This window comes from Ranitomeya imitator, chromosome 2, assembly GCF_032444005.1.
Source record: "Ranitomeya imitator isolate aRanImi1 chromosome 2, aRanImi1.pri, whole genome shotgun sequence".
NCBI lineage: Eukaryota > Metazoa > Chordata > Amphibia > Anura > Dendrobatidae > Ranitomeya > Ranitomeya imitator.
The window spans coordinates 715,353,737-715,377,215 of NC_091283.1; the positions used below are offsets into that span (position 1 = coordinate 715,353,737).

Sequence of the window (23,479 nt, forward strand, 5' to 3'; positions counted from 1 at the left end):
CGCTAGTATTCTGTTAGGACTGGCGGAACGCACCAAGAAAGGTGATATAGATGCGTTCGCAGTACGGGATCCACCGTGCAGGTGAAAACCTGCTGCTAGTAAATACAGACTATATGGCGGTACACTAAATTATATACACGTGGGTTCAACCTCACCCAGCGTGAAGGGAGCAATCCTGCTGCGTCACAGGATTGCGGCACCACACCTAAAGCGCGAGCGAGTAGTCAGCGTACTTAACCCCAACTGGGATTGAAGTCCGATTAGACCCTCGCTGGCACTACACCACAACTGGGTGTGTAAGGAAACTAAGTATAAATAAATGCACAGGAGTGCGAGCAGTGCCGCACTGACGGACGCCACCAACCACACTGGCTTGTGTATGGAAATGCAAGGCAAGCACACGGTGCCGTACAGGCAGACACAGCAAGAGGACGCTGTAATGTGTGTTTCGTGCTGTTGGATAAGTCAGGCGCTAGATTAGCAAACATACACCTTCCGCGAACAGACATTCAATAGGGAGGGTAATTTAAAGAGCGACTTTCACTCACAACACACACACATATTTACAAGACAATACTAGCGCATGGCCGTGCGGTCATGGCAGTTTATATAGTTGCAGCACAGGAAGTGGCTACAGCACTTTTGCCCTTCCAAGACCTGCCAAGAGGACCAATGGAATGTGCTGCAGAGCCTGAGCACATGACCCTCGATCTCCAACGGGAGATCTTACCCTGGGCATGCTCATTACGTGCAGACAAGGACTTAGTCCCAGAGAAGTCCGCTGGCTGCTGACCAGCACTGACTTTAATGGCAGAGACTGGAGAAGCAGCAGCAACTCTTCGCACAGAGTCAGACTAAGCGAGACGCTGGGATCGACGTCCCTGCTGAGCAGACTCCACTGCGGCTGGAGGAGAATGGGAGACCGCAGCGGAGACAGATCGAGATTCCCCCTGTGCAGCAGAGGAAACTCGACTCCTAACACACTCTTTATTAACTTTTTTTTATACTTTGAAATGTATTCAATAATAATTTGTTTTTTTACGTATGGCCCCAGTGTTTCAATAGGTTTTTGTGATTTATGATATGGGAGAGCCCTTTATATTTTGGTCCATTAGGTATTCAAAAGCTAAGCCTGCATTATTGGCAGCAGATGATAAGGTCTGTATTATTCAGCCATGCTTCTGCTTCTAACAGCAGTGGGTGGTGCTTTTATCTGTGCCAATGAGTTGCTATGGAAGCAGGGATTCATTAGATCCAGGGCCTATCATTACAGTGTTTCTATGCATTCATAGGAGAATGTGATTTAGTACAAGTGAGATGATGATCGCAGGATTAAGTTCCCTAAGCTTATATTCCCATGATGGGCTTTGGGTGAGTTTAGTAAATGTCATAATTAGGAGAAAAAAAATCTACACATCAGAACTTTGGGTTTTTTGGCCGCCTTAGCGCTGCTGAAGAGATCATCCATGGTATCCACCCCAAAATTGGATCAATAAAAATGTCAACTTAGGGCAGAAAAAGGGAGTTTTCACACGGCTCAATCGACCAATTATTGGACACAAGCTTTTTTTTTTTTTTTTTAAAGATTTTCCGAATTTTGTTTTCATCACTAAAGAAAAAACATATACAAGTTTGGTATCTCTCTAAGTGTAATGTACTTACTTACTTAGTGTAATGTATTACTTATGTAATATATTGCCAGGTTATTTTTCCCACATAATGATTGCAGGAAATAAACAAATAACTGCACAATTGCTCCTTTTGTTCTGGTTCACTGCACATGGAATAGTTTTCCTGATTGCCAGTGAATTGATCAGGACAAGGAATGGGGTCTACAAAACTACAACTCATCCCACAAAAAGCAAGCCCTTATATAGCTATGTGGACCGAAAAATAATAACGTTATGGCTCTTGGAGGAAGGGAAAATTCAAAAACAGAACATCTCCCACTGACTTAGCCAATAAAATGTGTCAATCAGCCCACCCCTTCACATACAGTACTGATGACATCTGAAACACAAGCTGAGCTGCCAGGATCTGTCACCACTTGTGAAACCAGGTGCACTAGTGAGTTATAGATTTGTATCACTAAACCTTTAGACAACACTTTTAAAGTGAATCTGTCATCAGGTTTTTAGGTTATCACAAGAGGACTACTGAACCTGCGGCCATGTTGTCAAGCATATTTATTAAATTGGTATCTAATAACCACTACCCACTGATTGGTAGCTCTTCACTATGCACAGTCTACACAGAAAGCTGCCAATCAGTTGTGTGGGCGGGGTTATACAGAGCTCAGTATGCAGAGAACTGCTAGATCTGAATTGGTTAAAACAGGGATTTTATCAAAATTACAGCAAACAGCTCATTAAATGACACATACAGTGCCTACATAAATGTAAGGTTATACACATGGGAAGAGGGAATCAATATCACCATTACACACTGAACGGGAAACCACTGGGTAAATCTGACAGGGAGAAGGACTTGGGGATCCTAGTTAATGATAAACTTACCTGGAGCAGCCAGTGCCAGGCAGCAGCTGCCAAGGCAAACAGGATCATGGGGTGCATTAAAAGAGGTCTGGATACACATGATGAGAGCATTATACTGCCTCTGTACAAATCCCTAGTTAGACCGCACATGGAGTACTGTGTCCAGTTTTGGGCACCGGTGCTCAGGAAGGATATAATGGAACTAGAGAGAGTACAAAGGAGGGCAACAAAATTAATAAAGGGGATGGGAGAACTACAATACCCAGATAGATTAGCGAAATTAGGATTATTTAGTCTAGAAAAAAGACGACTGAGGGGCGATCTAATAACCATGTATAAGTATATAAGGGGACAATACAAATATCTCGCTGAGGATCTGTTTATACCAAGGAAGGTGACTGGCACAAGGGGGCATTCTTTGCGTCTGGAGGAGAGAAGGTTTTTCCACCAACATAGAAGAGGATTCTTTACTGTTAGGGCAGTGAGAATCTGGAATTGCTTGCCTGAGGAGGTGGTGATGGCGAACTCAGTCGAGGGGTTCAAGAGAGGCCTGGATGTCTTCCTGGAGCAGAACAATATTGTATCATACAATTATTAGGTTCTGTAGAAGGACGTAGATCTGGGTATTTATTATGATGGAATATAGGCTGAACTGGATGGACAAATGTCTTTTTTCGGCCTTACTAACTATGTTACTATGTTACTATGTTACAAGTAGTATTCAACCCCCTGCAGATTTAGCAGGTTTACACATTTGGAATTAACTTGGCATTGTGACATTTGGACTGTAGATCAGCCTGGAAGTGTGAAATGCACTGCAGCAAAAAAAAATGTTATTTCTTTGTTTATTTTTAAAAAAAATTGTGAAAAGTCTTTTCAGAGGGTCATTTATTATTCAACCCCTCAACCCACCAGAATTCTGTTTGGTTCCCCTAAAGTATTAAGAAGTAGTTCAGGCACAAAGAACAATGAGCTTCACATGTTTGGATTAATTATCTCTTTTTCCAGCCTTTTCTGACTATTTAAGACCCTCCCCAAACTTGTGAACAGCACTCATACTTGGTCAACATGGGAAAGACAAAGGAGCATTCCAAGGCCATCAGAGACAAGATCGTGGAGGGTCGCAAGGCTGGCAAGGGGTACAAAACCCTTTCCAAGGAGTTGGGCCTACCTGTCTCCACTGTTGGGAGCATCATCCGGAAGTGGAAGGCTTATGGAACTACTGTTAGCCTTCCACGGCCTGGACAGCCTTTGAAAGTTTCCTCCCGTGCCGAGGCCAGGCTTGTCCGAAGAGTCAAGGCTAACCCAAGGACAACAAGGAAGGAGCTCCGGGAAGATCTCATGGCAGTGGGGACACTGGTTTCAGTCAATACCATAAGTAACGTACTCCACCGCAATGGTCTCCGTTCCAGACGAGCCCGTAAGGTACCTTTACTTTCAAAGCGTCATGTCAAGGCTCGTCTACAGTTTGCTCATGATCACTTGGAGGACTCTGAGACTGACTGGTTCAAGGTTCTCTGGTCTGATGAGACCAAGATCGAGATCTTTGGTGCCAACCACACACGTGACGTTTGGAGACTGGATGGCACTGCATACGACCCCAAGAATACCATCCCTACAGTCAAGCATGGTGGTGGCAGCATCATGCTGTGGGGCTGTTTCTCAGCCAAGGGGCCTGGCCATCTGGTCCGCATCCATGGGAAGATGGATAGCACGGCCTTTCTGGAGATTTTGGCCAAGAACCTCCGCTCCTCCATCAAGGATCTTAAGATGGGTCGTCATTTCATCTTCCAACAAGACAACGGCCCAAAGCACACAGCCAAGTAAAACCAAGGCCTGGTTCAAGAGGCAAAAAATCAAGGTGTTGCAGTGGCCTAGTCAGTCTCCTGACCTTAACCCAGTTGAAAACTTGTGGAAGGAGCTCAAGATTAAAGTCCACATGAGACACCCAAAGAACCTAGATAACTTGGAGAAGATCTGCATGGAGGAGTGGGCCAAGATAACTCCAGAGACCTGTGCCGGCCTGATCAGGTCTTATAAAAAATGATTATTAGCTGTAATTGCAAACAAAGGTTATTTCGCAAAATATTAAACCTAGGGGTTGAATAATAATTGACCCACACTTTTATGTTTAAAATTTATAAAAATTTAACTGAGCAACAAAACTTTTTGGTTTGTAAGATTTATGCATCTGTTAATAAATCCTGCTCTTGTTTGAAGTTTGAAGGCTCTAACTTATTTGCATCTTATTAAACCTGCTAAATCTGCAGGGGGTTGAATACTACTTGTAGGCACTGTAACTGGAGTCAGGGTCTTTGCCCCAACATTATGCTGCTTTCAGATATCAGCAGCTTTAGTAGTCCTCTTTTGTTAATCTCTTGCTAATAAAACTGTGATTTTATCAAAACTGCACCATGCAGCTCAGTAAGTGGTACATCACTGGAATCAGGGTCTTTGTCTTTATAATATGCTACTATCAGATTAGGTAGCAAAAACCAGTGACAGATTTTCTTTTAGTGTAACAAGTTAGGTGTCATTACTAAAAATTTAGGATTTTAATGACATCAGATTTATTATTAGGTTGTATGCAGTTAGACCTTCCTAGTGGTGACTAGGGTTGAGCGAAACGGGTCGAACATTTTCAAAAGTCGCCGACTTTTGGCTAAGTCGGGGTTTCATGAAACCCGATCCGACCCCTGTGCGGGGTCGGCCATGCGGTACGCGACTTTCGCGCCAAAGTCGCGTTTCAATGACGCGAAAAGCGCCATTTCTCAGCCAATGAAGGTAAACGCAGAGTGTGGGCAGCGTGATGACATAGGTCCTGGTCCCCACCATCTTAGAGAAGGGCATTGCAGTGATTGGCTTGCTGTCTGCGACGTCACAGGGGCTATAAAGAGGCGTTCCCGCCGACCGCCATCTTACTGCTGCTGATCTGAGCTTAGGGAGAGGTTGCTGCCGCTTTGTCAGAAGCAGGGATAGCGTTAGGCAGGGTCCATTAACCACAAAACCGCTTGTGCTGCAGCGATTTGCACTGTCCAACACCACCCTCGGTGTGCAGGGACAGTGGAAGTTTTTTTTTTTTTTTCCCCTCAGCGCTGTAGCTCATTGGGCTGCCCTAGAAGGCTCCCTGATAGCTGCATTGCTGTGTGTACGCCGCTGTGCAAACCAACTGCTTTTTTCAAAGCACAAATCCTCTTGTTCCTTCCTTTCTGCACAGCTATCTTTTTTGTTTGTCCACACTTTTTATTTCATTTGTGCATCAGTCCACTCCTTATTGCTGCCTGCCATACCTGGCTGAGATTACTGCAGGCAGGGAGATAGTAGCTGCCTGCCATACCTGGCTGAGATTACTGCAGGCAGGGAGATAGTAATTGTAGGACATTCCCTGTTTTTTTTTTTTTTTTTTTTTTTGGTGGGAGATTAAGATTGGCAATTTGGCATTTCTGCTAGAGTGCCATCCCTGTGTGTGCCATCTCTCTCACATAGTGGGCCATAGAAAGCCTTTTCATTTTTCTGTATTTTTTTTTGTGGGGTGTATAAATTCTCCCTGATAAAAATACAGTGGGAGATTAATATTGGCCTTTGGGCTTGTGTGCCAGTCCTGAGTGTGCCATCTCTCTCACAAATAGTGGGCCATAGAAAGCCTATTTTATTTTTTTTTGGGTTTTATAAATTCTCCCTGAAAAAAAGGGAGATTAATATTGGCCTCTGGGCTTGTGTGCCAGTCCTGAGCGTGCCATCTGTGCCAGCCCTGAGCGTGCCATCTCTCTCACAAATAGTGGGCCATAGAAAGCCTATTTAATTTTTTTTTTGGTTTTATAAATTCTCCCTGAAAAAAAGGGAGATTAATATTGGCCTCTGGGCTTGTGTGCCAGTTGTGAGCGTGCCATCTGTGCCAGTCCTGAGCGTGCCATCTCTCTCACAAATAGTGGGCCATAGAAAGCCTATTTAATTTTTTTTTTGGTTTTATAAATTTTCCCTGAAAAAAGGGAGATTAATATTGGCCTCTGGGCTTGTGTGCCAGTTGTGAGCGTGCCATCTGTGCCAGCCCTGAGCGTGCCATCTCTCTCACAAATAGTGGGCCATAGAAAGCCTATTTAATTTTTTTTTTTGGTTTTATAAATTCTCCCTGAAAAAAAGGGAGATTAATATTGGCCTCTGGGGTTGTGTGCCAGTTGTGAGCGTGCCATCTGTGCCAGTCCTGAGCGTGCCATCTCTCTCACAAATAGTGGGCCATAGAAAGCCTATTTAATTTTTTTTTTTGTTTTATAAATTTTCCCTGAAAAAAGGGAGATTAATATTGGCCTCTGGGCTTGTGTGCCAGTTGTGAGCGTGCCATCTGTGCCAGTCCTGAGCGTGCCATCTCTCTCACAAATAGTGGGCCATAGAAAGCCTATTTAATTTTTTTTTTGGTTTTATAAATTTTCCCTGAAAAAAGGGAGATTAATATTGGCCTCTGGGCTTGTGTGCCAGTTGTGAGCGTGCCATCTGTGCCAGTCCTGAGCGTGCCATCTCTCTCACAAATAGTGGGCCATAGAAAGCCTATTTAAATATTTTTTTGGTTTTATAAATTCTCCCAGAAAAAAAGGGAGATTAATATTGGCCTCTGGGCTTCTGTGCCAGTCCTGAGCGTGCCATCTGTGCCAGTCCTGAGCGTCCCATCTCTCTCACAAATAGTGGGCCATAGAAAGCCTATTTTTTTTTTTTTTTGGGTTTTAGAAATTCTCCCTGAGAAAAAAAGGGAGATTAATATTGCCCTTTGGGCTTGTGTGCCAGTACTAAGCGTTCCATCTCTCTCTCTCTCTCAGTCAGTGGGCCATAGAACGCCTATTTTTGGTTTTATTTGTTTTCTAAATTCTCCCTGAAAAAATCATTTTATTTTATTTGGTTTCTAAATTCTTCCTGATAAAATCATATTTTTTTTATTATTTTTTTTTCTAAAGTCTCCCTGAAAAAAAAATAAAAAAATAAAAAAAAAACAAACCCCCCAAAAAAATGGGAGATTAATATTGGCCTTTCTGCTTGTGTGCCAGTCTTGACTCCTGGGTGTGCCATCTCTCTCTCTCTCTCTCTCTCTCTCTCTCCAATTGTGGTCCATAGAAAGCCTATATTTTTTTTCCTTGATTTGGGTTCCAAAATCTACCAGAGAAAATAACTCCATCAATCATTGGTAGAAAAATATTGGCCTCTGGGCTTGTGTGCCACTCCTGATTCCTGTGTGCGTCATCTCTCACTCAGTGGCCCATAGAAAGCATATAGTTTGTTACATTTGTTTTCTAAATTCTCCCTGCAAAAATCTATTTTTTTTTTTTTGGGGGGTTTCTAAAGTGTTCCTGAAAAAAATAATAAAAAAAAAAAAATAATAGTGTGACATTAATATTAACATTTGTGCTTCAGTGACAGTCCTGCGTGTGGGGCATCTCTCTAATTTGCAGCCACCAAAAAAAGAGTGTGTAACATTGGGCCTGATTTTCGCTGTGGTCTCACCAACCTGTAAAGGGGTAGCTAAATCATACTGAAGTTATAGCTCACCGTGTAAGTTGTGTGACTGCAACAAATAACGTTAGTTTGGTTACGTTTTTAAAACAATGAGGAAGTCTAGTGGAAGAGGTCGTGGCCGGGGGCGTTCATTGTCAGCTGGTAATGAGGGTAGTGGTAGTGGTGGAGCATCAGGTGGTCGTGGGGAAAAAAATATTGCACCTAAGTCTGGAGCTGTGGAGCCAGGTTCGTCGTCCGGCTACACAAGGCCTCGAACGCTCCCTTTTCTGGGATTAGGAAAACCGCTTTTAAAGCCGGAGCAGCAAGAGCAAGTTTTGGCTTATCTTGCTGACTCAGCCTCTAGCTCTTTTGCCTCCTCTCGTGAAACTGGTAAAAGTAAAAGCAGCGCGTCGTTAGTGGATGTTCACGGTCAGGGACAAGTCACTTCCTTGTCCTCTTCAGCAAAAACAACAACAGAGAAGAATGCAGCAGGCGACACAACGGGTTACTCCATGGAGCTCTTTACACATACCGTCCCTGGCTTAGAAAGTGAAGCAGTTAACAGTCCATGACCATTACAAATTGAATCTGACATGGAGTGCACTGACGCACAGCCACAGCCAGACTACTATGCTGGTCCTTTGACTCAGACCACAACATTGCCCTCGCAGGGTGCTGATCAAGAATCAGACCCTGATGAGACTATGTTGCCCCATCACGAACGCTATACCACCGAACGACACGGTGACACAGACGAAGTTGCGCAGGAGGTACAAGAAGAGTTATTAGATGACCCAGTTCTTGACCCCGATTGGCAGCCATTGGGGGAACAGGGTGCAGGCGGCAGCAGTTCTGAAGCAGAGGAGGAGGAGGGGCCGCAGCAGGCATCAACATCGCCACAGGTTCCATCTGCCGGGCCCGTATCTTGCCCAAAACGCGTGGCAAAGCCAAAACCTGGTGGAGGACAGCGTGGCCATCCGGTTAAAGCTCAGTCTGCAATGCCTGAAAAGGTATCCGATGCTAGAAAGAGTGCAGTCTGGCATTTTTTTAAACAACATCCAATTGATCAGCGCAAAGTCATCTGTCAAAAATGTTCTACTTCCTTAAGCAGAGGTCAGAATCTGAAAAGTCTCAATACTAGTTGCATGCATAGACATTTAACCACCATGCATTTGAAAGCTTGGACTAACTACCAAACGTCCCTTAAGGTTGTTGCACCCTCGGCCAATGAAGCTAGTCATCAACGCAACATCCCTTCCGGCAGTGTAGGACCACCATTTAGCGCACCACCTGCTGTATCTGTGCAGGTATCTTTGCCAGGCCAAAGCAGTCAGGGTCAGGGAATCACCAGTTTCGTAGTAGGAAACACTGCATCTAGGGCACCGGCGGCAACAATACCATCTCCCACCGTCTCTCAGTCTGCCATGTCCACCGGCACCCCCGCTAGTTCCACGATCTCCAGCTCTCCAGTCCAGCTCACCCTACATGAGACTATGGTTAGAAAAAGGAAATACTTAGCCTCGCATCCGCGTACACAGGGTTTGAACGCCCACATAGCTAGACTAATCTCGTTAGAGATGATGCCCTACCGGTTAGTTGAAAGCGAAGCTTTCAAAGACCTGATGGACTACGCTGTACCACGCTACGAGCTACCCAGTCGACACTTTTTTTCCAGAAAAGCCATCCCAGCCCTCCACCAGCATGTTAAAGAGCGCATCGTCCATGCACTCAGGCAATCTGTGAGCACAAAGGTGCACCTGACAACAGATGCATGGACCAGTAGGCATGGCCAGGGACGTTACGTGTCCATCACGGCACACTGGGTAAATGTGGTGGATTCAGGGTCCACAGGGGACAGCAAGTTTGGGACAGTTCTGCCTAGCCCACGGTCTAGTAAACAGTTGTCTGTAGCCGTTCGCACCCCCTCCTCCTCCTCCTCCTCCTCGTCCTCCTGCAGAAGCAAGAGCTCGTCCACAGACCGCAGTCGCACAAACACTCCATCCGCACCTGCCACTGTTGCACACCAGGTCTCCCATTATGGGGCAGCTACTGGCATACGTCAGCAGGCTGTATTGGCTATGAAGTGTTTGGGCGACAATAGACACACCGCGGAAGTTCTGTCCGAGTTCTTGCAGCAAGAAACGCAGTCGTGGCTGGGCACTGTAGATCTTGAGGCAGGCAAGGTAGTGAGTGATAACGGAAGGAATTTCATGGCTGCCATCTCCCTTTCCCAACTGAAACACATTCCTTGCCTGGCTCACACCTTAAACCTGGTGGTGCAGTGCTTCCTGAAAAGTTATCCGGGGTTATCCGACCTGCTCCTCAAAGTGCGTGGACTTTGCGCACATATCCGCCGTTCGCCTGTACACTCCAGCCGTATGCAGACCTATCAGCGTTCTTTGAACCTTCCCCAGCATCGCCTAATCATAGACGTTGCAACAAGGTGGAACTCAACACTGCACATGCTTCAGAGACTGTGCGAACAGAGGCGGGCTGTTATGTTTTTGTGGGAGGATACACATACACGGGCAGGCAGTAGGATGGCAGACATGGAGTTGTCAGGTGTGCAGTGGTCGAAGATTCAAGACATGTGTCAAGTCCTTCAGTGTTTTGAGGAATGCACACGGCTGGTTAGTGCAGACAACGCCATAATAAGCATGAGCATCCCCCTAATGCGTCTGCTGATGCAAAGTTTGACGCACATAAAGGATCAGGCGTCTGCACCAGAGGAAGAGGAAAGCCTTGATGACAGTCAGCGATTGTCTGGTCAGGGCAGTGTACATGACGAGGTACCGGGCGAAGAGGAGGTGGAGGATGAGGAGGATGATGGGGATGAGTATATTTTTAATGAGGAAGCTTTCCCGGGGGCACGGGAAATTGGTGGCGTGGCAAGGCCGGGTTCTGGTTTTTTGAGGGACACAAGTGACGTAGATTTGCCTGCAACTGCCCCTCAACCAAGCACAACCGCAGATTTGACAACGGGAACTTTGGCCCACATGGCGGATTATGCCTTGCGTATCCTCAAAAGGGACACACGCATTACAAAAATGATGAACGATGACGATTACTGGTTGGCCTGCCTCCTTGATCCTCGCTATAAAGGCAAATTGCAAAATATTATGCCACATGAGAACTTGGAACTAATATTAGCAACAAAACAATCAACTCTTGTTGACCGTTTGCTTCTGGCATTCCCTGCACACAGCGCCCGTGATCGTTCTCACACGAGCTCCAGGGGCCAGCAGACCAGAGGTGTTAGAGGGGCAGAAATCAGAAGTGGCGTTGGCCAGAGGGGTTTTCTGACCAGGTTGTGGAGTGATTTTTCTATGACCGCAGACAGGACAGGTACTGCAGCATCAATTCAAAGTGACAGGAGACAACATTTGTCCAGTATGGTTACAAACTATTTTTCATCCCTTATCGACGTTCTCCCTCAACCGTCATTCCCATTTGATTACTGGGCATCCAAATTAGACACCTGGCCAGAATTGGCAGAATATGCATTGCAGGAGCTTGCTTGCCCGGCAGCTAGTGTCCTATCAGAAAGAGTATTCAGTGCTGCAGGTTCAATACTAACAGAAAAAAGGACTCGTCTGGCTACCCAAAATGTAGATGATCTAACCTTCATTAAAATGAACCACAACTGGATTTCAAAATCTTTTGCCCCACCCTGCCCGGCTGACACCTAGCTTTCCTATGAAAAGGTCTTGCCTGTGGACTATTCTGAATGACTTTTCCAATCTCGTAATTTTCTTCACCTGATTGTCCAGCATACGACATGTTTCCACCTCACGAAATGGCCAAACTCCCCACACGGGGCCGTGCTATCGCCACTTTGCGCTTGGACCCTTGAGAGTGCTGTTTGTCTGAAGAGGTGGGTGTGGCCGCTTTTGGTCGACGGCACTGCCACTGGGTCCCTCATAGTACAATAAAGTGTCTCTGGCGGTGGTGGTGCGCACCCAACGTCAGACACACCGTTGTAATATGAGGGGCCCTGTGCCTGTACCGCCGGACACAAGACAGTTCCCCCCCCCAGCTCAAACAGTGCTCTACCACTAGCAAAATTATCTCTCACAGCTTCACCAATGTGTAGTCTAGGCGCTGACATCCTTCAATGCCTGGCACTGACAATACCATTGTTTTGACATTTTTGTTATGTTAGGCCTTCGAAGCCTGTCTGCGGTCCCTTCTTTCTACAACTACTACACTGACCAGGCCACTGCTGGCCGTGTTACCCTGGAACCAATTTAAAAGTGCCTACAGTCAGCCCAATTTTGTTATGTTAGGCCTTCGAAGACTGTCTGCCGTCACTCCTTCCACTAGACTTCCACAGACCAGACCACTGCTGCTCGTGTACCCCTGGAACCAATTTAAAAGTGCCTACAGCCAGCCCAAGTTTGTTATGTTAGGCCTTCGAAGCCTGTCTGCGGTCACTCCTTCCACTAGACTTCCACTGACCAGACCACTGCTGCCCGTGTACCCCTGGAACCAATTTAAAAGTGCCTACAGCCAGCCCAAGTTTGTTATGTTAGGCCTTGGAAGCCTGTCTGCGGTCACTCCTTCCACTAGACTTCCACTGACCAGACCACTGCTGCCCGTGTACCCCTGGAACCAATTTAAAAGTGCCTACAGCCAGCCCAAGTTTGTTATGTTAGGCCTTCGAAGCCTGTCTGCGGTCACTCCTTCCACTAGACTTCCACTGACCAGACCAATGCTGCCCGTGTACCCCTGGAACCAATTTAAAAGTGCCTACAGCCAGCCCAAGTTTGTTATGTTAGGCCTTCGAAGCCTGTCTGCGGTCACTCCTTCCACTAGACTTCCACAGACCAGACCACTGCTGCCCGTGTACCCCTGGAACCAATTTAAAAGTGCCTACAGCCAGCCCAAGTTTGTTATGTTAGGCCTTGGAAGCCTGTCTGCGGTCACTCCTTCCACTAGACTTCCACTGACCAGACCACTGCTGCCCGTGTACCCCTGGAACCAATTTAAAAGTGCCTACAGCCAGCCCAAGTTTGTTATGTTAGGCCTTGGAAGCCTGTCTGCGGTCACTCCTTCCACTAGACTTCCACTGACCAGACCACTGCTGCCCATGTACCCCTGGAACCAATTTAAAAGTGCCTACAGCCAGCCCAAGTTTGTTATGTTAGGCCTTGGAAGCCTGTCTGCGGTCACTCCTTCCACTAGACTTCCACTGACCAGACCACTGCTGCCCGTGTACCCCTGGAACCAATTTAAAAGTGCCTACAGCCAGCCCAAGTTTGTTATGTTAGGCCTTCGAAGCCTGTCTGCGGTCACTCCTTCCACTAGACTTCCACAGACCAGACCACTGCTGCCCGTGTACCCCTGGAACCAATTTAAAAGTGCCTACAGCCAGCCCAAGTTTGTTATGTTAGGCCTTGGAAGCCTGTCTGCGGTCACTCCTTCCACTAGACTTCCACTGACCAGACCACTGCTGCCCGTGTACCCCTGGAACCAATTTAAAAGTGCCTACAGCCAGCCCAAGTTTGTTATGTTAGGCCTTGGAAGCCTGTCTGCGGTCACTCCTTCCACTAGACTTCCACTGACCAGACCACTGCTGCCCATGTACCCCTGGAACCAATTTAAAAGTGCCTACAGCCAGCCCAAGTTTGTTATGTTAGGCCTTGGAAGCCTGTCTGCGGTCACTCCTTCCACTAGACTTCCACTGACCAGACCACTGCTGCCCGTGTACCCCTGGAACCAATTTAAAAGTGCCTACAGCCAGCCCAAGTTTGTTATGTTAGGCCTTCGAAGCCTGTCTGCGGTCACTCCTTCCACTAGACTTCCACAGACCAGACCACTGCTGCCCGTGTACCCCTGGAACCAATTTAAAAGTGCCTACAGCCAGCCCAAGTTTGTTATGTTAGGCCTTGGAAGCCTGTCTGCGGTCACTCCTTCCACTAGACTTCCACTGACCAGACCACTGCTGCCCGTGTACCCCTGGAACCAATTTAAAAGTGCCTACAGCCAGCCCAAGTTTGTTATGTTAGGCCTTGGAAGCCTGTCTGCGGTCACTCCTTCCACTAGACTTCCACTGACCATACACTGCTGCCCATGTACCCCTGGAACAAATTTAAAAGTGCCTACAGCCAGCCCAAGTTTGTTATGTTAGGCCTTCGAAGCCTGTCTGCGTCCCGTTCTTTCAACTACAACTACACTGACCAGGCCACTGATGGCCGTGTTCCCCTGGAACCAATTTTAACTTGCCTACAGCCAGCCCTATGTTATTATGTTAGGCCTTCGAAGCCTGTCTGCGTCCCGTTCTTTCAACTACAACTACACTGACCAGGCCACTGATGGCCGTGTTCCCCTGGAACCAATTTTAACTTGCCTACAGCCAGCCCAATGTTAGGCCTTTGATGCCTGTCTGCCGTCACTCCTTCCACTAGGCCTCCACTGACCTGTCTACTGTGGCCCGTGTACCCCTTGAACCAACCTAATAAAATATTTAAAAAATTAATTTGATTATAAAAAATAAGATCGTGTTGAGATCTCAAATGCAGACATTTTAACAATCAAAACAAACACACAACAAATATCTGGAACTGTACTACAAAGGTCCAACAGCTACAATTTCTTTCTCCTGCAAGAAGTTAACTGAAAGTTTTTTGGAGTTGTTAACACAGATATGGCATCCACCGAGTGTTGTCCTGTCGCGTCTCCTTTAAATTATTTCCAATAAGATGTTAAACTATTAATTTAATAAAATCAATAATTAAAAAATTAATTGAGTAAGTCAAAAGCACATTGCAAATAAACATTAATTACAAATCAAGAAGCATGGCGCGTCCGAGGGTGAGTAGATACCGAATAAGAATATAATCACCCTCAGACGCGCAATGCTTATTTAAAACAGCCTTCCTTCCTAAGAATCAGCCCTTCCGTGGTGTAGAGAGAGGTTGTGTTACACTCCAAGGTGTTCCCCAGGTTGCCTTTCCTGAGCTTCGATCTTCCGGCTCTCGTTTAGTAGCTGTTGGAAACTACGCTGCATTAGGCCTACTAATTGTGTATGGGTGAAACAGTGGCGCATCTGCGGTCCCTCCTTCCACTAGGCCTCCACTGACCTGTCTACTGCGGCCCGTGTACCCCTTGAACCAACCTAATAAAATATTTAAAAAATTAATTTGATTATAAAAAATAAGATCGTGTTGAGATCTCAAATGCAGACATTTTAACAATCAAAACAAACACACAACAAATATCTGGAACTGTACTACAAAGGTCCAACAGCTACAATTTCTTTCTCCTGCAAGAAGTTAACTGAAAGTTTTTTGGAGTTGTTAACACAGATATGGCATCCACCGAGTGTTGTCCTGTCGCGTCTCCTTTAAATTATTTCCAATAAGATGTTAAACTATTAATTTAATAAAATCAATAATTAAAAAAATAATTGAGTAAGTCAAAAGCACATTGCAAATAAACATTAATTACAAATCAAGAAGCATGGCGCGTCCGAGGGTGAGTAGATACCGAATAAGAATATAATCACCCTCGGACGCGCAATGCTTATTTACAACAGCCTTCCTTCCTAAGAATCAGCCCTTTCGTGGTGTAGAGAGAGGTTGTGTTACACTCCAAGGTGTTCCCCGGGTTGCCTTTCATGAGCTTCGATCTTCCGGCTCTCGTTTAGTAGTTGGTGGAAACTACGCTGCATTAGGCCTACAAATTTGGTATGGGGTGTAGAGACAGGTTGTGTTACACTCCAAGGTTTTCACCAGGTTGCCTTTCCTGAGCTTCGATCTTCATGCTCTCGTTTAGTAGTTGTAGAAAAGTACGCTGCATTAGGCCTACAAAATGGGTATGGGGTGGAGAGAGATGGTGTGTTACACTCCAAGGTGTTCCCCAGGTTGCCTTTCCTGAGCTTCGATCTTCATGCTCTCGTTTAGTAGTTGTAGAAAAGTACGCTGCATTAGGCCTACAAAATGGGTATGGGGTGGAGAGAGATGGTGTGTTACACTCCAAGGTGTTCCCCAGGTTGCCTTTCCTGAGCTTCGATCTTCATGCTCTCGTTTAGTAGGTGTCGGAAAGTAGGCTGCATTAGGCCTAAAAAATGGGGAATGGGGTGGAGAGAGAGGGTGTGTTACACTCCAAGGTGTTCCCCAGGTTTCCTTGCCATTGCTTCGGTCTTCCGACTCTCGTTTAGTAGTTGTAGAAAAGTACACTGCATTAGGCCTAAAAAATGGGTATGGGGTGGAGAGAGATGGTGTGTTACACTCCAAGGTGTTCCCCAGGTTGCCTTTCCTGAGCTTCGATCTTCATGCTCTCGTTTAGTAGGTGTCGGAAAGTAGGCTGCATTAGGCCTACAAATTGGGTATGGGGTGGAGAGAGATGGTGTGTTACACTCCAAGGTGTTCCCCAGGTTGCCTTTCCTGAGCTTCGATCTTCATGCTCTCGTTTAGTAGGTGTCGGAAAGTAGGCTGCATTAGGCCTACAAATTGGGTATGGGGTGGAGAGAGATGGTGTGTTACACTCCAAGGTGTTCCCCAGGTTTCCTTGCCATTGCTTCGGTCTTCCGACTCTCGTTTAGTAGTTGTAGAAAAGTACACAGCATTAGGCCTACAAAATGGGTATGGGGTGGAGAGAGATGGTGTGTTACACTCCAAGGTGTTCCCCAGGTTGCCTTTCCTGAGCTTCGATCTTCATGCTCTCGTTTAGTAGGTGTCGGAAAGTAGGCTGCATTAGGCCTAAAAAATGGGGAATGGGGTGGAGAGAGATGGTGTGTTACACTCCAAGGTGTTCCCCAGGTTTCCTTGCCATTGCTTCGGTCTTCCGACTCTCGTTTAGTAGTTGTAGAAAAGTACACTGCATTAGGCCTAAAAAATGGGTATGGGGTGGAGAGAGATGGTGTGTTACACTCCAAGGTGTTCCCCAGGTTGCCTTTCCTGAACTTCGATCTTCATGCTCTCGTTTAGTAGGTGTCGGAAAGTAGGCTGCATTAGGCCTACAAATTGGGTATGGGGTGGAGAGAGATGGTGTGTTACACTCCAAGGTGTTCCCCAGGTTTCCTTGCCATTGCTTCGGTCTTCCGACTCTCGTTTAGTAGTTGTAGAAAAGTACACAGCATTAGGCCTACAAAATGGGTATGGGGTGGAGAGAGATGGTGTGTTACACTCCAAGGTGTTCCCCAGGTTGCCTTTCCTGAGCTTCGATCTTCATGCTCTCGTTTAGTAGGTGTCGGAAAGTAGGCTGCATTAGGCCTAAAAAATGGGGAATGGGGTGGAGAGAGATGGTGTGTTACACTCCAAGGTGTTCCCCAGGTTTCCTTGCCATTGCTTCGGTCTTCCGACTCTCGTTTAGTAGTTGTAGAAAAGTACACTGCATTAGGCCTAAAAAATGGGTATGGGGTGGAGAGAGATGGTGTGTTACACTCCAAGGTGTTCCCCAGGTTGCCTTTCCTGAACTTCGATCTTCATGCTCTCGTTTAGTAGGTGTCGGAAAGTAGGCTGCATTAGGCCTACAAATTGGGTATGGGGTGGAGAGAGATGGTGTGTTACACTCCAAGGTGTTCCCCAGGTTTCCTTGCCATTGCTTCGGTCTTCCGACTCTCGTTTAGTAGTTGTAGAAAAGTACACAGCATTAGGCCTACAAAATGGGTATGGGGTGGAGAGAGATGGTGTGTTACACTCCAAGGTGTTCCCCAGGTTGCCTTTCCTGAGCTTCTATCTTCAGGCTCTCATTAAATTGTGGTTAAATGGAACAACTGCATTTGGCGTACTAGTTGGTTTGGGGCCTACTATCGGTGTCTGCCACTCCTTGCTGTTCTCCTGGTTTCCTGTCCTGAAATTCCATTTTCAGCCTCTCGTTAAGTAGTTGTTAATGTTAGACTGCATTTGGCCTACTAGTTGGGTTGGGGCCTACTATCGGTGTTTGCCACTCCTTGCTGTTCTCCTCCACTGAACAAAGCTGTGCCGCCTGTTTACTACGGTTGCCAATTTTGAACTGCATTTCGACTACTTACTGATTTGGCCCTACTCTCTGTGTCAGCCTCTCATTCCAGTTGTCCTCCACTGCAATGCCCCCTGGTTATTCCTGTGTTACCAATTTTGAACTGCATTTAGCCCACTTTCTTCTTTGGGCCTATATCTGTGTTTCCACTTCATCGTGCCCATTGCCCAGCCAGTGATAGATGAGTCTGCTGGTACATTGACCCATAACGCAACATTCCCCGTGCACGCTACACAACAACATTGTGACCCTGCTGAAAGTCAGGTTGCTCTTCCCGCATACCATACCACCTTACACGGGGACAAAGAGGAAGGTGCAGATGAAAGTGCAGGTTCCTTCATCAGGTGGGGGGAGGAATACTAGTTGGCGACGTCACTGGCACAGGGCCTCTCATAGTACGCAAAAGTGTTGCTGCCGGTGGGAGGCGCCCCCGCCGTGCAAACACACCGCTGTACTTTGAGGGGCCCTGTGCCAGTGCCAATGCCAACGAGTGGGCCCCCCCTGCTTGCTCAGGTTCACAGCACTTGCAAAGTTGAAATACTTACCTCTCCCTGCTCCACTGCCGTGACGTGGTCCAGATTTCCTGGGCCCACTAATTACTTGAACCAGCCCTACCCCCCACAACTTTAGCCAAATGACCCCCAATTTCAAATGCCTTCCAATTATTATAAGGTAAATTACGCTTGACAAGCTTCATTAAGAAGAATGGATGGTTTTGACATTAAAATGGGTACTCTAGGTGTTTTCCTGGCCCCCACTCACTGCCGACTATGCTGCCCCATTGACTTGCATTGGGTTTCGTGTTTCGGTCGATCCCGACTTTACGTCATAATCGGCCGATTTCACTCGACCCGACTTTGGACATAGTCGGGTTTCGCAAAACCCGGCTCGACTCTAAAAAGGTCAAGGTCGCTCAACTCTAGTGGTGACAGCAAGCAGATTAAATGTTCTTATTTTGAGCAAATATTTAAATTTCATATAGAATAGTATTTTTGAAAAATATATTCTGCACTTTCACTGTTATTCCTCAAAATTCTGAGACATTTATGAATTATTCCCATAGCATCATAGCCAGTTTTTGGCTTTTCTATAGTCATGTTCCAAGAGAACAACTGTCCAAACAATACACTATAGGGGAGTATACCAAAAATACTACCAAAACAAAACAAAAAAACTACCCCTGAAATCATTAATCTTTATTAATAATCACGGACAATACCCACAATCAGTAAAATTGAACATCCCTCCAGGGATTCTCAACCCCGGACTAAAGGTAACAGCCTATATCCAAAAGGTATACCGCAAAAGTAACAAAAAATGCAGAAAAGTGATATCAAAAATTCAAAAATTCAAAAACGTGCAGAATACTGTATACCTTCCAATCCCTAATTGGCCCTAAAATCGGATATCCTTCCTGTCAGCCGAAGTTGGCACCCTATTATGCGATGTGGCGCCCCCGCTCCATGATGGCTGTCCCTTCAGTCCCTGGACAATCCCTGCGTTTCTCCCAATCACAGACACAGAACACAATTACTCATAGATCAATAAGATCCACAATAATTGTATATATATATATATATATATATATATATATATATATATACATACACACTAATTCAGCACTAATCTATGGCTATGCGCCAATATATCTCTCAAATTCTACCCTCCTGCTCCACATCAATCTGGTATCTGACATCAATATGCATAAATAAAGACTGCAGTGGAAAAAAAATCCACAATCAGACTATGAAGCCAGGAGGAAAAAAGAAAGAACAAAAGGGGGGTTAACTCTGTCTGAGCTGCCCTGCTAGGTATCACAAAAAAGATTATTAATTAACTATGGACCACCCTCTACATCATCATTATGCCAGAGAGATATTCTCTTACCCATATTATGCATAACGGATACCCCATTTTTAAAGTGCTGAATGTGCAACTGTAATGCAAAAGTCATAGCTCATCAAGTGCTGAATATGCAGATGTAATGCAGAATCATAAAATTATACACTTAGCTTTATAGCTTCTCAGCCGGTCCCTTTCAAAGTAGATGTTCCAATACATCAGCCCTCTCTGTCCCGATGCGTTTCTCCTCCACATGTCCTTCCCTGGGGGTTCATCAGGGGACTTCAAAATGACTCAAATGGTCCTTTATAGGCTGTAGAGCTTCAGACTGGTATCATTAACCCATCTGCCAGAATCTGACCCCAGGGAAGGACATATGGGGGAGAAACACATCACCACATCATGATGCTGCCACCACTATGTTTGACGGTGGTGATGGTATTTTTAGGTGAAATGCAGCGTTAATTTTCCGCCACACATAGTGTTTTGCATTTTGGCCAAAAAAGTTTCACTTTGTTCTCATTAAACCACAACACTATCTTCCACATGCTAGCTGTTTCCCCTTTATGGCTTTTTGCTAACTGAAAACAGGATTTCTTATGTCTTGCTTTCAAAAATGTCTTTCATCTTGCCACTCTTTCATAAAGGCCAGATTTATGGAGTATTCAAATAATACACTGCTCAAAAAATAAAGTGAAGACTAAAATCCCAAATCCTAGACATCACTGAATGAAATATTCTAGTTGTAAATCTTTATCTATTAAATAGTGGAATTTGTTGAGAACAATAAAACCTAAAAATTATCAATGTAAATCACAACTAATATCCCACGGAGGTCTGGAGTTGGAATGATGCTCAAAATCAAAGTGGAAAATGAAGTTACAGGCTGATCCAACTTCAGTGGAAATGCCTCAAGACAAGAAAATGATGCTCAGTAGTGTGTGTGGCCTCCACGTGCCAGTATGACCTCCCTACAATGCCTCGGCATGCTCCTAATGAGATGGCGGATTGCCTCCTGAGGGATCTCCTCACTGACGTGGACTAAAGCATTCGCCAACTCCTGGTCAGTCTGTGGTGCAATGTGACGTTGGTATATGGTTCGAGGCATGATGTCCCAGATGTGTTCAATCGGATTTAGGTCTGGGGAATGGGTGGGCCAGTCAATAGCTTCAATGCCTTCATCTTGCAGGAACTGCTGAAACACTCCAGCCACATGAGGTCTGCCATTGTCCTGCATTAGGAGGAACCCAGGGCCAACCGCACCAGCATATGGTCTCACAATGGGTCTGAGGATCTCATCTCGGTACCTAATAGCAGTCAGGCTACCTCTGGTGAGCACATGGAGGGCTGTAGGCCCTCCAAAGAAATGCCACCCCACAACATTACTGACCCACTGCAAAACCGGTCATGCCGAAGGATGTTGCAGGCAGCAGATTGCACTCTGCGGCATTTCCAGACTCTATCAAGTCTGTCACATGTGATCAGTGTGAACCTGCTTTCATCTGTGAAGAGCACAAGACGCCAGTGGCAAATTTGTCAATCCTGGTGTTCTTGTGCAAATGCTAAGCATTCTGCACAGTGTTGTGCAGTGAGCACAACCCCCATCTGCGGATGCTAGGCCCTCAGACCATCCTCATGGAGTCGGTTTCTAACTGTTAGTGCAGACACATGCGCATTTGTGGCCTGCTGGAGGTCATTTTTCAGGGCTCTGGCAGTGCTCCTCCTCTTCCTCCTTGCACAAAGGCTGAGATAGTGGTCCTGCTGCTGGGTTGTTGCCCTCCTACAGCCCTCTCCACGTCTCTTGGTGTACTGGCCTGTTTACTGGTAGCGCCTCCAGCCTCTGGACACTACGCTGACAGACACTGAAAACCTTCTTGCCACCGCCCGCATTGATGTGCCATCCTTGATGAGCTGCACTACCTGAGCCATTTGTGTGGGTTGTAGAGTCTGTCTCATGCTACCACGAGTGTGAAAGCACAACCAGCATTCAAAAGTGACCAAAATATCAGGCAGAAAGCATTAGTACTGAGATGTGGTCTGTGGTCCCCACCTGCACAACCACTCCTTTATTCAGTGTGTCTTGATAATTGCCAATAATTTCCATCTGTTGTCTATTCCATTTACACAACAGGATGTGAAATTGATTGTCAAACAGTGTTGCTTCCTAAGTGGACAGTTTGATTTCACAGAAGTTTGATTTACTTGGAGTTATATTCTGTTTTTTAAGTGTTCACTTTATTTTTTTGAGCAGTGTAGTTGTCCTGTGGACAAATACTCCCACCTGGCCTATGGATCTCTGCAGCTCATATTGACAAAGGGCTCTTGGCTGCTTCACTAATTAGTGCTCCTTTGCTTGAGATGTCAGTTTAGGTGGACGGCCATGTCTTGATAGGTTTTCAGTTGTGCCAAATTCCTTTCTTTTTTGGATTTTGGATTGAACAGTTCTCTGTGAGCTGTTCAGGGCGTCGGCTATTTTTTATAATACTCTTCTCCACAACTATATTCCTGACCTGTCTGATGTATTCCTTTGCTTTTGTCAAGCAAACCTCTTAAGCCTTCACAGAACAATTGTAGTTTCACTGAGAATAAATGACATATGGGTGGATTCAATTTACTAATTATGTGACTTCAGGAGACAATTGGTCACTCACAATTTTATTTAGGGAGGGGTATCAGACTATAGGGGGCTGAATACAAGTGAACTTCACAAGTTTCAGATTTGTATTTTTAAAATAATTAGTAAACCATCATTAAATATGAAAAAAATATGAAAATGTTCATAAGATATGCATAGTTTTTCAAGGCACTGAAACACAGAAACGGCTTGGGGAAATACAAGTATTGACTATAAAAGCCAGGTCAGGAACACTGACAGATCTTTTTTAATTCTATGACTATTTTGGAGATTTGCAGTTATGATCCATACACTGAAATGTAATCATTTTAATCAGCAAATAATTGTGAAGTAAATAAATAATATGATGATGTAGTTAGAGTTCAGCAAGTCAGTGGTCAGTGGACAGCCCTGCAAACCTCTTCTTACATGCTGTGATCCCTGGTTCCCCTCCAATTGGTAGGCCTGGTTTGATGTTATGTATGTGCTTCATGTCACATCAATGATGCTGCACCTGACCTACAAATCAGAAGAGGAATTTCAGCAGGTAGGAGATGGTTTTCAGGGCTTGGTCCAGTGGCAACAAGTTACTGACACAACTGCTTAACCAGGTTCCTACAAATCGATTAACTCATCTTTAGCCATAGTTGACCTTTATCAAAATTCAGTAGGTTGTGAAGATGAGCCTTGATATTGCAAAACATTGTGCAATATAAAGAATTCAATTTTGCTACATTAAAACAGTAAACTGTGCTACATTTATATCTTCCTTCCATTCTTTCATACCACAAAATTATGCTTAGTTTTTGTATAAAGTTATTATTATTATTATTATTATTATTATTATTATTATTATTATTATTATTATCATTTGTGCATAGTTATAGGAATTTTTGTGTGAGGGAAATTTAAAGTACTGTTCATATATAGATTAAAACCTAGACAACAAAAAGAAACAATATGACAAATGATAGTCATTTCTAATATATCTATATCTGAAACATTTAGAACTAGGCAGCTGTTTCACAGAAAGGCTAGCAATATATATCTAACTAGTACTAGGCCAACATGGTCAGGGCTATTCTTC

The 23,479-nt window shown here is 45.2% G+C and overlaps 1 protein-coding gene across 2 annotated transcripts in view; it reads left to right on the forward strand.

Moving 5' to 3' along the window:
- CDHR1 (cadherin related family member 1) overlaps positions 1–23,479 on the forward strand; it is a 298,449-nt gene that overhangs the window by 269,466 nt on the left and 5,504 nt on the right. The window lies entirely within an intron of this gene.